Source organism: Anolis carolinensis, chromosome 6 (genome assembly GCF_035594765.1).
Source record: "Anolis carolinensis isolate JA03-04 chromosome 6, rAnoCar3.1.pri, whole genome shotgun sequence".
In the NCBI taxonomy this organism is placed as follows: Eukaryota; Metazoa; Chordata; class Lepidosauria; order Squamata; family Dactyloidae; genus Anolis; species Anolis carolinensis.
In genome coordinates this window covers 119,457,943-119,469,714 of record NC_085846.1, presented here as the reverse complement: position 1 = coordinate 119,469,714, position 11,772 = coordinate 119,457,943, and positions in this window count along the sequence as shown.

Here is an 11,772-nt window from a genome sequence, read left to right as displayed (position 1 = left end):
TTTACCTCTGGTGATGAAACTATGTACAAATGCTATTCTGCGCTCATTTTCCACTGAAAAGATAGCTCGGCTGCAAGCTAGAAGGGATTGGAGGGATCCATAAGTCTGCTCATTTGGTTTGCTTCAGCTTTTGTATACACGCTTCGCAAAAAAATAATAATGGGGGAATAAGGCAGGAATGAAGGGGTAGGAGGAAATGGCCATATAAGGAGGTACGAGCAGGCCAGGTACACAGCCGATGGGTTATCACATGATTTCCCCGAAATCATGTGTTTTGAGAGAAACGAAAGTAATGAAATGTAATACTGCACCACAAATATGCACCAATGGTTTGATATGTGGGCGGTCGTAAACCGAACCCATTGAATTGTATAAATAGACACTTGACCCTGTCGGCGGGATTCTCCCTTTTCAGCACCTAGTTGTGCGTGGGATGAACCTCTGCAGCTGCATGAACTTTAGTAAACTGCTTTCTTTGGAAAAAACTCCAGTTGTCTGTCTCCTACTTCCACTGCGTCCGCACAGACACACGAGAAGCCGAGAAGAGGGGAAGTCTGGCTTCCGCTACAATATCACCCGGGACTTTGACTTTACAAAAACTGTCCAGACCCTCCTAGAAAACCGCAGCTTCTATGTGGAGTTTCAGGGCCAGAAAAGCAGATGGAGGAGGCAAAAGAATGGTTTACCCCAAGGCAGCGTTCTTGCACCGACCTTATTTAATATCTTCACGAACAATCAGCCACAACCACCACTCACAAAGAGCTTTATATATGCTGATGACCTTGGCCTTACAACACAAGCAAAAGATTTTGAAACAGTTGAAAAGCAACTCACCAATGCCTTGAAAGATCTCTCCAGCTACTACAAGGAGAGCCACCTGAAGCCGAACCCTGCCAAGACACAAGTGTGTGCTTTCCACCTACATAACCGCGAAGCCAACAGGAAACTGAAAGTGACTTGGGAAGGCCAAGAGCTCGAACACTGTTTCCATCCTAAATACCTTGGTGTCACCTTAGACCGAACACTAACATATAGGAAACACGGCATGAACACCAAGCACAAAGTAGCTGCATGCAACCACATCCTGCGGAAACTGACTGGCAGCGCATGGGGTGCAGACCCACAAGTAATAAGAACATCAGCCCTGGCCTTGTCTTTCTCAACTGCTGAATATTTATTTATTTATTTATTTCCGGTATTTCTACCCCGCCCTTCTCTCCTGGGGGAGCCTGTCCTGTCTGGCACAAGTCTGCCCATGCAAAGCAGGTGGACATGGCACTGAATGAAACATGCAGAATCATCACGGGATGCCTTAAACCTACACCTGTTGATAAACTCTACAAGTTAGCTGGCATTGCCCCTCCTGACGTGCGACGGGAAGTTGCTGCTAACGGTGAGAGAAATAAGGTCGAACATGGTGAAAGCCACCCACTGCATGACCATCAGCCTCCTCCCACCAGACTCAGGTCAAGGAAGGGCTTCATGAGAACCACCACTCCCTCCTCTTGATGTTCCTCCAGCAGCAGCAAGTATGTCCCTCTGGGCAGCTAAACCTGGCAATTCTAACTGGATGGCCCCCCAAGAAGGTCTTCCTTCCTCCCGGGGCAAACCAAGAATGGGCCACTTGGAAGTCCCTGAACAGACTCAGAAGCGGAGTGGGCAGATCAAAAGGGAACCTGGCAAGATGGCACTACCTGGAGGAATCCTCCGCCTTGTGTGACTGTGGAGCTGAACAAACAACTCCGCATATGTCTGCTTGCCCACAATGTCCTGCCTCATGTACGGAGGAGGAGTTGTTTAAAGCTACAGACAATGCGGTTGCTGTTGCCCGCTTTTGGTCCAAAACTATTTAGTTGCTTGTGATTTCTTTTCTTTTCTATTTTATTTTCATTATTTGAAATGTATTTGCTGTACCAATGCTTTTGACACGAAATAAATAAAATCTAACACTCTCAACAAATACAACTCTGGTTTCATTTAACCTTAATGGTTGCAGCATACTTTTCCCGTCCATTCGAGTGCAGCAGACAAGGAAGGGAACAGAGTAATGATTTGCATTTGTATGAAATCGCTATCCGTTTTGTTTTGTTGCATTTGTTCTGCTCCGTTTTGGTTTTCCACTTCCGAAAACGGGACCCTATCCAAATGGGATTTTGATCTCGCATCTGAAAAAAATGTGAATGGTAAGGCTTCAAAGGCTCGCCCTCCCTTCAGTTTTAGGGATCGAGGGGTGAAAATCGCCAGACATGGAGGGCATATCGACCCCTTTTAGCCCACCAATTTTAAAGAAGTCCTAATTAGAGGGAAAGGAATAATTGTTTTTATCCTATTGCTGCCAGTTAGAGGACTAATCTCTGCCCACTTGGTCTCCTAGTAATAATATAGAATAATAATAATAGAGAATAATATAATGATATAACAACAATATAAAATAATCTATATATATAAAAGGGTAATGAAATTTCGGCCTAGGACAAAACAACAAAACTACACATCCCAGAAACACTAAACTTGGCAGCACAACCCCTCATCCATGCCTCTACGTTCATACAACAAAAAGCTCCAGCTACTCCAGAAAACGGCCAGACTTTGAGACTGCAAGGCTATTCACTGCTATTCCACCTGGCCAACAAAGGATTCCCATAAGCCACAGCAACGCCTGGCCGGGCAAAGCTAGTATTATGATACAGTATATTGAAAACATTGACTACAAAAATGTGTTGGATACTCCAGAATGTTGGATAAGCGAGTGTTGGATAAGTGAGACTCTACTGTACTGTAATAAAGAAACAAACCCACGGACCTACGAGTCTTAATAAACCCCACGATGGACATGAGGCAATGGTGTGAAGCGGCAGCTCAAAAGGCCAATGCAAACATGAAAACATGCTTTTCATGTTTGATTTTACAATGTGTAATTTGTCACTGTTTTTATTATTGTTGTGAGCCGCCCCGAGTCCCCTCGGGGAGATGGGGCGGGATATAAGAATAAATTTATTATTATTATATTATTATTATTATAATCCTAGGCTGCATCAAGAGAAGGACTATAGTGTTAAGATCAAGGGAAGTGATCGCCTGCTTCTCTTCTGCTTATCAGGATTTGGAAATCACCTGGCTTTTTTCCAAATGATAGTAGAGTTAATACACCTGGCCTGACCACCTGCAAAAGAGTAAAGCCACTGTAATTGGGGTGTGGTGGTGGTGGTTAATACAATGGAAATATTATGTGGGTTGTAGTCATACTGAGTAAGTTTGATGGAGGTTGATGAGGGGCAGGTGGTGGTTTTGGAGACGTGGTGCTGTGAGCAGTAAAGAAGAAGAAGCTGTAAAGTTTGTATATTTGGGTTGCTGTGGGTTTTCCGGGCTGTGTGGCCCTGTTCCCGCAGCTTTCTCTCCAGACTGAGAGACATCTTTGTTGTTTTATTTATTTATTTATTTATTTTTATTTTTTGGCTGGTGTTGGTTTTTTATTTTTAAATTTTTATTTTTATTCCTTTTTTTTCTCTCCTCTTTCCCTTCCTCTCCCTTCATATCCCTCTTTCTTTCCTCGCTTTTCTTATAATTATTGTTCTCACTTTTTTGATGTATTATAACTCTATATACACTAATTAAAATTACCTTAAATTTTTTTTGTTGTACAATGACAATAACGTTATTGTATTATCTATCCACACGTTGTGTTCTTACTAACTGAATAAAAACATTGGAGCCCCTGATGGCGCAGTGGGTGCTGGCAGTCCTCCCTTGTGCTGGCAGGACTGCTGACCTGAAGGTTGTATTGCTGACCTGAAGATTGCTGGTTCGAATTTAACCATCTGACATGAAAGAAGCCTCCCACAAGGATGGCAAAACATGAAAACAACTGGGCACCACCTGTGCTATTAAATGGATGCTATTAAATTGACTAGGACCTGTTATCGAACCCAAGCTTATTGCACAACAAGCAGGTTTCAGACCAGGGAAAAACTGTACAGGCCAAATTCTTCATCTGACTGAGCATATCGAGGAAGGCTATGAGAAAGGCTGCATCACGGGAACTGTCTTTGTGGACCTTACGGCAGCCTATGACACGGTGCAACATAGAAAAATGCTGCATAAAGTCTACCATCTCACCCGGGACTTTGACTTTACAAAAACTGTCCAGACCCTCCTAGAAAACCGCAGCTTCTATGTGGAGTTTCAGAGCCAGAAAAGCAGATGGAGGAGGCAAAAGAATGGTTTACCCCAAGGCAGCGTTCTTGCACCGACCTTATTTAACATCTTCACGAACGACCAGCCACAACCACCACTCACAACGAGCTTTATATATGCTGATGACCTTGGCCTTACAACACAAGCCAAACAGTTGAAAAGCAACTCACCAATGCCTTGAAAGATCTCTCCGGCTACTACAAGGAGAACCACCTGAAGCCTCACCCTGCCAAGACACAAGTGTGTGCTTTCCACCTACGTAACCGCGAAGCCAACAGGAAACTGAAAGTTACTTGGGAAGGCCAAGAGCTCGAACACTGTTTCCATCCTAAATACCTTGATGTCACCTTAGACCGAACACTAACATATAGGAAACACGGCATGAACACCAAGCACAAAGTAGCTGCACGCAACAACATCCTGCGGAAACTGACTGGCAGCGCATGGGGTGCAGACCCACAAGTCATAAGAACATCAGCCCTGGCCTTGTCTTTCTCAACTGCTGAGTCTGCCTGTCCTGTCTGGCACAAGTCTGCCCATGCAAAGCAGGTGGACATAGCACTGAATGAAACATGCAGAATCATCACGGGATGCCTTAAACCTACACCTGTTGATAAACTCTACAAGTTAGCTGGCATTGCCCCTCCTGACGTGCGACGGGAAGTTGCTGCTAACGGTGAGAGAAATAAGGTTGAACATTGTGAAAGCCACCCACTGCATGACTATCAGCCTCCTCCCACCAGACTCAAATCAAGGAAGGGCTTCATGAGAACCACCACTCCCTCCTCTTGATGTTCCTCCAGCAACAGCAAGGGTGTCCCTCTGGGCAGCTAAATCTGGCAATTCTAACTGGATGGCCCCCCCAAGAGGGTCTTCTTTCCTCCCGGGGCAAACCAAGAATGGGCCACTTGGAAGTCCCTGAACAGACTCAGAAGTGGAGTGGGCAGATCCAAAGGGAACCTGGCAAGGTGGCCCTACCTGGAGGAATCCTCCACCTTGTGTGACTGAGGAGCTGAACAAACAACTCAGCACATGTATGCTTGCCCACAATGCCCTGCCTCATGTACGGAGGAGGAGTTGTTTAAAGCTACAGACAATGCGGTTGCTGTTGCCCGCTTTTGGTCCAAAACTATTTAGTTGCTTGTGATTTCTTTTCTTTTTTATTTTATTTCCATTATTTGAAATGTATTTGCTGTACCAATGCTTTTGACACGAAATAAATAAATAAATCTTGATTAGCATTGAATTGTTGTAGATGACGGGAGATAACACCAAGAGCGATCCTTTCGAGAGGCCAAAAAGTCCGGTTTATTATATTCAGCTGAAGACTCTGGAAGTGGAATCTCTTCCGAAAAAAAAAACCAGAGTCCCGATCAAGGCGTTGACTTGCCTTTTATACATTTTCAGACAAAGAACACGCTTCTACATACATCTCGTCATTAGTACGTCACTTCACATGCTTACGTACATGGGCATAAATATGCACAATCAGCATTTTCCTATCTAAGCACTCTTAAAGCCTGTAGCAAGCCACAGACACCAAAAGAGAGATCCATCAAGAGGCCACTCTGGCCTATCAAAAGTCTGCTCTCCCTCAATTCGCATACCTGGGACCATCTCGTACTGGAATGTATAGATAACAGCCCCCCCCCCCTTCTCCCCCCTGTCCTGTCAGCTTGTGCATTCCTAAAATCTAACATAGAGAGAGTCTGATTTTTCTGCATTTCAGTGCTTCTAATGTGCATACAATATATGTCTAAAAATCCATATTTTTCCGTTCCTCATCAGAATGGCCTAGCAGTTTCAGGTCCTGGCTTCTTCCTGCCTGGGGGAATCCTTTGTTGGGAGGTGATTAGCTGGCCCTGATTGTTTCCTGTCTGGATTTCCCCTGTTTTCTGAGTGTTGTTCTTTATTTACTGACCTGATTTTAGAGTTTTTAAATACTGGTAGCCAGATTTTGTTCATGTCCATGCTTTCCTCCTTTTTGATGAAATTGTCCACATGCTTCTAGTGGATTTCAATGGCTTCTTTATTTGAGAACACAGAAATGCTGGACCACTCTCACAACGACCATGTCAGACTACACAGAGAAGCCATTGAAATCCACAAGAAGCACATGGACAATTTCAACAGAAACAGAAGAAAATGAATTGGCACCCTAGGTACTTGGAACATGGCCACACAGCCCAGAAAACTCACAACAACCCTGCAGCTATATTTCCTGCCTGGGTCCATATGGGCATTATGAAGACAAGGCAAGCTCTCACATAACTCTCCAAGCAGCAGTTTCTGAATCTAGCTTGTGATTTTATGAACTCCTCCGACATAATATAGCCAAGTGTGCTTCTGCCTGCCAGCTTTGAACTGATGCTATTCTTAAACAAAAATACCATCTTCCAGGCCAGATATCAGGCACTGCAGATTTGCAAGCTGTTTTCATCATGTTGTCGAAGGCTTTCATGGCCGGGATCACAGGGTTGTTGTATGTTTTCCAGGCTGTCTGGCCATGTTCTAGAAGTATTCTCTCCTGACGTTTCACCCACATCTATGGCAGGCATCCTCAGAGGTTGTGAGGTATGGAGAAACTAAGCAAGGAAGGTTTATATATATCTGTGGAAAGTCCAGAGAGAAGGACTCTTTGTCAGTTGGAGGCCAGTGTGAATGTTGTAGTTAATCACCTTGATTAGCACTGAATAGCTGAATAGCTGAATTGTTGTTTTGTAGATTGTTTTATATGAATTGTTGTTTTTACATTGTTTTTAGGCACTGAATTTTTGCCTATTTACTGTAAGCCGCTTTGAGTCTCCTCGGAGAGAAAGGCGGGGTAAAAGTGATGTAAATAAATAAATAATTCTCCTGCCTGAGGGCATCCTTTGTTCAGAGTCATTAGCTGTCCCTGGTTGATTCATGTCTGGAACTCCTCTGTTTTCAGAGTGTTGCTTCTTATTAACTGTTCTGATTTTTGAGGTTTTTTTTAATACTGGTAGCCAGATTTTGTTCATTTTCATGGTTTCCTCCTTTCTGTTGAAGTTGTCCACATGCTTGTGGATTTCAATGACTTCTCTGTGTAGTCTGACATAATAGTTGTTGGAGTGTTCAAGCATTTCTGTGTCCTCAAATAATATCCTGTGTCCAGGTTGGTTCCTCAAGGGCTCTGCTATGGCTGATTTCTCTGGTTGAGTGAGTCTGCAGTGCCTTTCATGTTCTTTGACTCGTGTTTGCGCAACGCTGCTGCGTTTGGTGGTCCCTCTGTAGACTTCTTGTCCACAGCTGCATGGTATCCGGTAGACTCCTGCAGAGGAGAGAGGATCCCTCTTGTCCTTCGCTGACCGTAGCATTTGCTGGATTTTCTTTGTGGGTCTGTAGATAGTTTGTAGGTTGTGCTTCTTCATCAGTTTGCCTATGCGGTCAGTGGTTCCCTTGATGTATGTATTAGTTTCTCCATACCTCACAACCTCTGAGGATGCCTGCCATAGATGTGGGCGAAACGTCAGGAGAGAATACTTCTAGAACATGGCCAGACAGCCCAGAAAACATACTACAACCCTGTTTTCATCATGCTTTCTGCGTAGGGCCGGGGGCAGGATTATTGGTGCAGCATAATTTATATAAATTACAAAAATAAAGTAGGGCTGACAAAAATCAAGATGATTAATGCAAAAATCACATAACAAAGCAGAAAAATGAAATGCAGAACTATAGGGTGGGTGACGCCTGGTTCGACAACAGAGCTAGATGTGAAAGGGATCCTGGGGTCTTCGTGGTGAACGCATTGAATACGAACCAACAATATGATGCAGCAGGTAAAAAAGCTAATGGGTCCACTGAATCGGAATGAGTGAAGCAGTGTATGATTAATTGGGCAAGAAATATTGGGCGATCAATAAAACTTTCAGAATGGGAACAAATCTGGAACAAAAAATTAAAAGATACTTATGCTTGGGATCTTAAAGAAAATTGGTTAAAGACTTTCCACAGGTGGTATATGACCCCCGCAAAAATTAGGCCTAATGTATAAAAATTACCAAAAGAACTGTTGGAAATGTAAACTACAAGAAGGGTCCTTCTATCATTTATGGTGGACATGTGGGAAAATTTAAAAAATTCTGGAAAATGATTCATGAAGAGACACAAAAAATATTAAACAAAAAATTTCCTATGAAGCCAGAATTCTATTTATTAGGAATCTTAGACACATCATTAGAGTTGGAGACAAATGATGATAAATTATTTACATTTATTTCAACAGCTGATAGAATGACTTTAGCAAAATGCTGGAAAACAGAACAGATCGCGCAGATTGAACACTGGTTGGAAAAACTGGAAGAAATAAAGAATTTGGACAAATTAACTTTTTATATGAAAGAAATTAGAGGTAAACCTATAAGGTTTTGTAAGCAGTAAACCTTAATAAAATAATAATAATAATGCTGTAAGAAAATCGCACAGACAGACTACAAACAGAGGCACAACTATGTGGCCCAAATGATTCATTGGAACTTATGCCTCAAGTCCCACCTCCTTGCAGTAAAGAACTGGTGGGATCACAAACCTGCAAAAGCATTGGAAAATGAGCACGCAAAGATACTGTGGGACTTCCGAATCCAGACTGACAAAGTTCTGGAACACAACACACCAGACATCACAGTTGTGGAAAGGAAAAAGCTTTGGATCATTGATGTTGCCATCCCAGGTGACAGTCGCATAGATGAAAAACAACAGGAAAAACTCAGCCGCTATCAGGACCTCAAGATTGAACTTCAAAGACTCTGGCAGAAACCAGTGCAGGTGGTCCCGGTGGTGATGGGCACACTGGGTGCCGTGCCAAAAGATCTCAGCCGGCATTTGGAAACGATAGGCATTGACAAAATCACGATCTGCCAACTGCAAAAGGCCACCCGACTGGGATCTGCACGCATCATCCAAATATACATCACACAGTCCTAGACACTTGGGAAGTGTTCGACTTGTGACTTTGTGATACGAAATCCAGCATATCTATCTTGTTTGCTGTGTCATAATAAAATAATAATAATAATAATAATAATAATAATAATAATAATAAAAAGCTAATGGGATTTTGGGCTGCATCCAAAGGAGTCTAGTATCTAGATTGAGGAATGTCATGGTGCCTCTCTCTTCTGCTTTGGTTAGACCTCCTTTACCTGGAATACTCTGTTCAATTCTGGGAATCACAGTTCAAAAGAGACATTGATTCTATGCTGGCAGGTGTCCAGAGGAGGGTGACTAACATGTTCAAAGGTCTGGAGACCATGAATAATCCCTCTGAGGAGCGTCTTGAAGAGCTGGGTCTGTTTATCCTGCAGAAGAGAAGGTGGAGAGGAGACATGAGGGCCATGTCTCAATATGTGGAAGGGCATCATAAGGAAGAGGGAGCAGGCTTCCTTTCTGCTGCCCTGGAAACTAGGACTCAATGGCGCCATGGGTTCAAATGATAGGAAAGAAAATTCCACCGGAACATTAGGAAGATCTTCCAAAAGAAGAGCTGTTCAACAATGGAACCCTCTGCCTCAGGGCCTTTCTAGCCACGGCAATATCCTGAGAAGAACTGGCCCAAACCCTGTGATTTTGCAGGGGTGTTTGTGTGTTTAGATACCCATCTCAACTGAATTACCTGAATGTAATCTCAGGAGTCTGTTTCCACAGGACCCATCACTCCAAAAATCCAGATCTTCAGGGAAGGGTCGGATCAGATCGTTAGAGGTGTTTACTAGGCATGAGCGATCCATGAAAAAAATGGTTCTAAACTCACTTCGAAAGTAGGGGGCGCTGGCATTTTGTTTCTGAAGCTACTTCTGAATTTTGTCTTCAAAATTTGCGGAACCTAACGAATATTCGGAATATTTGAAATTAATTCGTTAATGGCAGACGCGCATGCACAGTCGCGAAAAATAGCCCCGGGGGGGGCTTTACAGGGCTCTCCCGCCCTCATTTTTTTGAGATATCCTGATAAAATTTGGTACAGTGGGAGAACACATTCAACCCTGCTAGCTCACCAAATTGCAGAACGTTTGACTTATTCTCAGATTTATTGAGAATTTTCATAGCTTATATAAGAAACCATTTTTTCAAAATTGCAGAAATTTGTTCCTGCTTTGAAAGTCTTATTTCCTGTTTAATTGGTCTTTCTTCCCCGTGAAAGTCCTTCTACTTTGGTAACTTTATTTCTGTGGACGAAAATCCATGAAAATGGTGGACATTGGTGGACAGGACACACTGTGCTGCCGCAATGCGCAATGTGCTTCTGCAGGCATCCGGGAAAGAGCCCATTCCCTGGAAACTGGCAGTGTAAGCAGTCCCAGTGCATGTGTAAAGCTCACAGTGCGATCCCCTTTACCTATTTTGGGTTGCATTTCCCCTATTATCTTGCCCATTCTGTATTGCTCAGGTTGAACACCAGTCTCCTTTTGGGAGAAGACTGAGGCAAAGAAGGTGTTGAGCAGTTCTGCCTTTTCCCTGTCTATCCCCTGTTAGCACTTCACCACTTTCTCCTCGCAGAGGCCCTACCGTTTCCCTTTTCTTCTTTTTTCTACCGACATAACCAACGAACCCCTTTTTATTGGTTTTAGTCTCTCTTGCAAGCCTGAGCTTATTTTGTGCCTTAGCCTTACAAACCTTTTCTCTACAGGAGTTGCTTATTTGTTTGAATTCCTCTTTGGTGATTTCCCCCCTTTTCCATTTCTGTGCATGTCTCTTAAATCTTAGCTCAGTTAAAAGTTCTTTAGACATCCATCCTACAGTAGTTGTTTTACTCTTCTCCTGTTTTTCTCTTTGCTGTTGTTTGCAATTGTGCCTTCAGTATTTCACTTTTAAGAAACTCCCATCCATCAATAACTGTCTTTTGTATTCCTGTCCATGGAATCATGTTCAGTATTTCCTTAAATTTCTGCTGGGGGTCAGACAAAGCTGTACAAAATGATGGTGCTGCCTTAAGTCGTATATACCGCAAAAAGGAGTTAGTTTACCAAACAAGGAAAAACTAGAAATTGAGGAATCTCAGTGAAGGTTTCCTACACACCACTTATTTGTAATTTTATTTTAATCAGTAAGCCAGTCCCTCCAGCCAGCCTGCAGCCAGTGCCAGCCTCGAGCCAGTAGCCACTGCCAGCCTTTATCCATTGCCAGCCTTTAGCCTCCAGTGCCAGCCTCCAGCCATTGCCAGTCTCTTCAGCCACCCTCAGTGCTGCCTCACTTCCTTCTCGCCATCGTCTTCATTTTCTTGTATGATGGGTTGACTATCTCTTTTTGGTGGTGCAGCCATTGGCCATTATTTATTTTTATTTATGTCTATATTATTTATATCTCCCCATCTGCTACTTTTTCCTTGTTTTGTTGGCTGACTACCTCTTTTTGGTGGTGCGGCCACTGGCCAATGGCCATTGTTTATTTATTTACAGTGATTTATAAATTTCTCTATCTCCCCATTTGCTGCATTCTGAATCAGTGCAGCAGATGACCATCTCCGCAGTACTGGTGAAACCACTCTCTCCCATTGGACATTGTGAAGACTTTTAAAAATATATTAATTCTCGAAAAACATTTTGTCAAATTTGATTA